This window comes from Mus caroli, unplaced genomic scaffold (assembly GCF_978045245.1).
Source record: "Mus caroli unplaced genomic scaffold, Mus_caroli_1 scaffold_3, whole genome shotgun sequence".
In the NCBI taxonomy this organism is placed as follows: domain Eukaryota; kingdom Metazoa; phylum Chordata; class Mammalia; order Rodentia; family Muridae; genus Mus; species Mus caroli.
In genome coordinates, this window is record NW_028227258.1 from 25,010,001 (window position 1) to 25,016,971 (window position 6,971).

General features: G+C 41.5%; 1 pseudogene; it reads right to left on the bottom strand.

Annotated features, from left to right (window-relative positions):
• Positions 1-6,144: 6,144 nt before the first annotated feature.
• LOC110291986 (DCN1-like protein 2 pseudogene) lies at positions 6,145-6,734 on the bottom strand (annotated as a pseudogene).
• Positions 6,735-6,971: the final 237 nt, after the last annotated feature.

Consider the following 6,971-nt stretch of genomic DNA (forward strand, 5'->3'; position numbering starts at 1 on the left):
TTAACTGGGACACCTCAGTGTTAGTTAGACCTTTGCCTCTTTTGCTTTGTGAATGAGTAAGAGGACACTGTCCCTGAAGAATGGAACTTTGCCAGATTTCAAGATTGCCACCGCTGGTCTCAGACTTTCCATTTCTAGACTTATGAGCAGTTGACTCTTTTGTTTATAAATTACATTCAGCAGCTCAAACAGACTCACTTTTGGAAAGTATATTCTGACTGCCCGTCTTCACATCTAATGACGTAGAACTCGATGGAGAGCAGAGAAAGTGATCAGGATGCCACCAGATGAAAAAGAATTTGTCTTTGGAGACATGATTGCATCTTGCTTTAGGCAAAATTGGCAGCCTGTAATTCTAAGGTTACCATAATGAATTTCCTTCTAACTTTAAAACCCATTTAAATTACTGATTTTGTTCTGAAAATTAACACAGTAAGGACTCATTTATAGTAGGATTCTGATCGTACATGCTATCTAGTAGCCTGTCTTTTCCCTCACATTTCTGACTAGTGGGTTTCTGATATCCATTCTGTGATTACACTGGACAACCTAACATAGTCCAGAACAATCAGCCAGCTTAAGATTCTATTGCAGTCACACCCAAGATATCCCCTTTGCCATGAAAAATAACATTTTCACAGATTTCTGGGCTTATACCATGGATATACTTGGTGGTACAGCTGTTCTTATAACTCAAAAGTTTTGGCTTCTCTGAGGTTGAGGTATTTATAAGTTAAGATCCAGTGTGTGTGTGTGTGTGTGTGTGTGTGTGTGTGTATGTGTAAAACAATGTTTTTTTTTTCTCCAAAGAACTTGAGTAGTCCTTTCCCTTTAACTCTGTTGCCTGAAGGGCACAGTCTTTTTCTTGGTCCAGCTCTGCTCTATGCTGTAACTTTCCTTGCCAGATGTCATCATGGTCCTGGCATCTCTGACATCCTTGGGTTTCTACTGTAAACCTTCACCTCTACAGCTTCATGAAGTAGTCTCTCAGGACTTCCTTGCAGGGACACATCTCTTAGCCTCAGAGGTCTCCAGGAACCACAGTGTAAGTCTCCAGGACCCATTGCTCCCACATCTTTCATGCTAGTAAGATTAGTATCGTGTGGACAATGCTGCCAGCATAATATATAGCCTGAATCTCCTGCATTGGCCTCTGTGTGCTCATCCTAAGAATACACTTCACTATGCAATTGTTTTTAAGTGGGAACTCCTTTGATGACATTCTGGGCTTGAGCTCTTTAACTTCAGTTGCATTTCCATGAATGGGGCCATTGATAAGTATAATTTTGGCCCCAGGGTGCTTTTACTCTTGTCCCAATACAGAGCATTAGTGTTCTTTTCTTTTAACCTTTTATTTTTGAGCATCAGTTTCATGTCCTTCAGCTTGTCTCGTCTTTGCTATGCAGCAGAGGCTAATCTTGAAGTCCTGACCTTCTTGCTATGTAGCAGAGGCTACTCTTGAAGTCCTGACCTTCTTGTCATCCTCTAGAATGCTGGGATTACTGGTGTTAGCCACCATCCTTGAGTTTTCTGTTTAATGGTGGCAACTCCTCTAACAATTTCAGCTGCTTTCCCACTTGCTCTGAACTTAGCTTTAAATTCATAATTTCATTTTTTTCTACTCTGTTACTTTCTTGTACCAGGATAAGAGTAACCAGTGGTGACTGTGATACAGCCTGAACACCATTCCTATATTCAAATTTCCTCGACAAACAAATGAGTTCATTACTTCTGGATTCAGCATTACTCAGGTTCTCTGGGTATAAGTGGAACACAACCAGATTCCTTACCAGAACATACAAGAATGGCTTCCTGACAAGGTCCTGGTAGTGTTTGCTCTTCTCTGAAACCTTATGAAGCAAGGTGTCCCATCTTCCCATTTAGCATTCTGGTTTTCTGAACCTCCTATCAGAATGCCCCGTAGAACTTATCAGTAAGTTCTGCTTACAACCTTCTAGTGCTTTTCTAGGTAAAAGCTTCAAATTCTTCTACATTCTTTCCATGAACTGCTTCCAAAGGCTGAAAAACAGAGTCAAGTATATCTGGGCAATGGCTTCACTTCTTGGTAACAATTTTACATATTAGTTATATTTATTGTTTTGGTGATAAAATACCTAACAAACACAATTTAAGGATTAAGTGTTTATTTTTGTTCACAGTGTGAGGGTCCAGTCTGTCAGGAAGATATGGCGAATGCTGCAGCTTCAGTTGTCAACTTGATACAAACCTAGAGTCACCTGAGAAGAGAAAACCTCAACTGAATAACCGCCCCCATCATAATGGCCCATGGAAATGTCTATATGGCCTTTTCTTGACTGCTGATTGATGTGAGCAGGTGGTACCCGCTGTGGGCAGTGGACCTGGCCTGCTTTAGAAAGGTAGCTGAGTGTGAACTTGGGAATAAGCCAGTAAGCATCATTCCTCTGTGGTCTCTGCTTCAGTTCTGGTGCACAGGTTTCTGCCCTGACAATACAGTGATGGACTTTGGTCCTGGAGTTTTAAGACAAAATAAACCATTCATCTCGGAGTTGGCTTTGGTTTGTGTTTTATCACAACAATAGAAATGAAACTAATACAGTCTTGAGGCATGTGATGGATGTCATAGTCCATCCACAGCACAGGGACCTGGGGTGGGTGGTCACATCCTGTCTACAGCACAGGGGCCTGGGGTGAGTGGTCACATCACATCCACAGCCAGGAAGCAGAGGGTTGAGCTTGCTGCTCTGTTCACTCATTTCTAATCAGTCTGTAACTCCAGCTCATGAATTGTGCTTCCCACTTTGAGGGCAGATCTTCCCACCCCCCTATCTAGACATGGTTAGAGGTTTGTCTCCTCAGAGGTTATAGATCCTGCCAAGCCAAAAATCAATAGTAACTGTCATGAGTCTTCACTCAGTTCTATATTCACAGAAGGAACAAAAAGCATCTATTGGAAAGAAGGAAAAAGCCAGCAATTAGGATTATTATGGGAAAATTTTTATCTTGATGTGTAAACTAAAAAAACTTGTTTATCTGGATAGAAAAGTATTTTCAAGTATTTGATTATACTAATAGATAAATTTTCCATTGTTTTATTACCAGGGAAGTGTAGAGGACATTAGCTTCATATAAAAACATTTCTCAAATATATGATTAAATAGTAATGTCAATTCTTTTTCTGCATTTGGTTATTCAAGCATGGCTTTCACACTTACAGGAGATGGAAAAATTCTATTTATTTGTGACTTATATATCATTTGCTGCTGATAACACTGTACATGATAAGAATTTCAATAAAAAAATCCGTTTACATTGTCACAAGATAAACTACTGAAAACCTTGGCACTGTTTGAGGCTGCTTTTCTCTCTTAAAGCCTGAGTGAATTAGAAATTTCTGCAAAGTTTAGTTGAGACTCTAAATTATATGTTGATAATTTATAAACCCTATAGTTACTCGCCTGAACCAAAAACCTAGAAATGAACTTTCCCTGGTTTTATTAGCTCAAAAATTTCTAGCTGACGGTGAAGTGAATTTTGGGTGATTTTCAGGGAGAACATAGACTTTTTTATTCCTTAAAGTGCTGCCTTTAACTGCTATCAGCCGATTGGATGAGGCTCTCTTTCTGGAAGAATTCTAGCCTCCATCCTTTGCCATGGCTTACATCCTCTTTCCTGAACTTAATTTGTGCAGACCTACTGGCTTTCTTATGGCATTCTCTCACAACTGTCGTATAATTCAGGCTTAAAACTATCAAAAGACAAAGGGCTAAACATAAATAAATAAATAAATAAATAAATAAATAAATAAATAAATGCAATACCTTTACTTTGTATTAGCTACCAGAATAAACCATAGACATATTGAAGAAAAGTGTAAGAATAAATAGAAGTCTAAAAAATGCCAGGAAAGTATAGCTGGAGATTTATCTCATGACAAAGAATTTCTAAGATAAAATATAGGAACAGATCCCTAAAAATGATTCATACACTATACATTGGCCAAATTTGTTCACAGTATTTGAACATTAACATTTCTATAATAAAAAACTAGGCCTCAGCATCGGCAGGAGCCATCTTGGTTCCGGGACTCCTCCAAAAGTAGTCTGCACAGGTGAGAGTGTGCACTACTGAAGCTAACAGCTTCTGGGACAGGCGGGAGCCACAGAGCTTCTGAGGCAGCCCCCTTTTCTGGTTCCAGACATCCAGGCACCTTCCTGGCCAGAGGATAGGTGTCTGCCCGGCTCTGGAGGGCTTTGCCTCAGCATCAGCGGGAGCCATCTTGGTTCTGAGACTCTGCCGAAAGTAGTCTGCACAGGTGAGAGTGTAGACTACAGAATCTAACAGCTTCTGTAACAGGCCAAAGCAACACAGTTTCTGGGACAGGTCCTGTTTTGGGCCTTCATCTTCAGCCAAGACCTAAAAAGGGAAGTAGACACAATAAAGAAAACCCAAAGTGAGTCAACGCTGGAGATAGAAACCCTAGGAAAGAAATCTGGAACCATAGATGCGAGCATCAGCAACAGAATACAAGAGATGGAAGAGAGAATCTCAGGTGCAGAAGATTCCATAGAGAACATGGGTGGGTGGGGGAGCATGTGGGGAGACTTTTGAGATAGCATTGGAAATGTAAATGAAATAAATACCCAATTAAAAAAAAAGAAAGTAGGTATAATAATGAAAGAAAAAAACCAACCAACCAACCAAACAAACAAACAAAAAACTAAACTGCAAAACCAAAATAATAAAAAAAGTTTTTTTTAACTAGGGCCAACATTTTATTTACTATTTCTGAAGTTTTCAGCATTTCTGTAACATGCACTATTCAAGTATAAATAATAGCACAGAAAGCCCAATTCTTTGAAAAGCCTTTACCAATTACTAGTATGTCACAGCCTATTGACAATCCCATAGATTTTAACATTTTAAAGTTATCTACGTATTTATGTTTGTTTGTTTCATTGTGTACGTACATATGTGTGGGGAGTACATGCATTTCATGGCATGTGTGCGGAGGTCAGAGGACAACTAGGGGAAGTCAGTTCTCTCTTCCACCCTGTGGTTCCCCGGAACTGAACTCAGGCTGTCAGGCTAGGCAGCACATGCCTTTACCTGCTGAATCATATCACTGGTCCTTTCCCTGAAGAATGTTCAATCTTAAAAATAAGAACGTATTGTAGACTTTCAAAATTTAGTGATTCGTATCTATAAACTTCTCTGAACAGAAGTTAACTACAAGTCAGGAACCAGGATCAAAAGCAGTAGGCTCTCTAGCAAGGCCATCTTCATGTGTTTAACAGCTTGGATTTTTTTTTCCCACTCCCCCACCCACCCACTCCCACTTCTTGGCCCTGGTGTTCCCCTGTACTGAGGCAGATAAAGTTTGCACGACCAATGGGCCTCTTTCCACTGATGGCCGACTAGGCCATCTTCTGATACATATGCAGCTAGAGTCAAGAGCTCCGGGGGGTACTGATTAGTTCATATTGTTGTTCCACCTATAGGGTTGCAGATCCCTTTAGCTCTTGGGTACTTTCTCTAGCTCCTACATTGAGGGCCCTGTGTTCCATCCAATAGCTGACTGTGAGCATCCACTTCTGTGTTTGCTAGGCCCCAGCATAGTCTCACAAGAGACAGCTATATCTGGGTTCTTTCAGCAAAATCTTGCTAGTGTATGCAATGGTGTCAGCGTTTGGAAGCTGATTATGGGATGGATCCCCAGGTATGGCAGTCTCTAGATGGTCCATCCTTTTGTCTCAGCTCCAAACTTAACAGCTTGGATTTACATAAAAGATACATCATTCTGAGGACAGGGATGCTACTTTGAAGCATAATTGTAACAGGATTCCAGTTTGGAAACGGCTGGTGTTCACCTTAAAGTCATGAGCTGAACAGCATGCTCTCAGCCCTGCAAACAGAGTCTATGTTGCATTCTGTAAAGAGAAGTGGTGCAGGCATCTCCTAAAACAATAGCTCTCCAGACGTCCCTGACATCCCGAGGCGCTTCTTTGTGTCTGCACGTCAGCCACTGCAGCCTTTAAGCAGAGTAAGGGTTTGCTTCATGAGTGGACGAGGAGCACTCGGAGGTCAGTGACAAATGCACACAGCAACCCACGCAGCTGTCTCCTCCAGGGCACACCCATCCTACCCTCCATCTGGCTTTTCCATCTAGAAAGGTCCACATCTCCCACCTGTGACTACTGGTCGTGCATATCCTACAAAGTCATTTATAAGGACAAGCCGCGATCCTAAGCCCTTCTGCCCAGGGTTCTTAGTGAAGTTGGTAAACTGGTAAAAGTCCTTGAACTTCGCTGAGTCCTTAAGTTCCTGTTCCAGTTTGGGTGGAAGAGTTTTCAGCCTCTCTGTGCTATCACATCCCAGCTCTGTCATGCCATCCACAAATTAGTTTTTGCTAAATTCACATTGAGTGTCAGTCCTGAACTTCTATGCTATGACCAAAACACGGATACTGGCAGGGACCAGACTCCTCAGGTCATCACAGAACTACTGAATCCCATCAATTCCGATTTTGTTTTTGTTCCTGTGGGCCTGCTGTCCAGCTGCTCCAGCTTCTTCTGGTCCATACTGCCCTTCATAGACTCTCCGTGGAAAACCTCTGGGCTTTGGAAGAAACTGTCTGTGGCCTTGCCTAGTTTCCAGTCATTCTGTGTCAAGCAGTAGACCGCAGTTCTCTCGCCAGCCTGAGTGCATGCCATGAACTGGTGGACCGTGTCCTCCTGAGCTGATTTAAGTTTATACACGCTTTCCAATGCTGTCGAAACGACTTTCCAAATCAAAATAATATTGTGTTTTCTTATTTTAAAAAATCACCTGTTAAAAAAAATCACCTGTTAAGCTGGATATAGTGGTGCCCACTTTTAATCCCAGCACCTGGAGATAGAGGCAGGTGGATCTCTGTGAGTTACAGGATAGCCAGGGTTACATAGTGAGACCCTGTCTTAAAAAACCAAACCAAACCAAACCAAACCAAACCA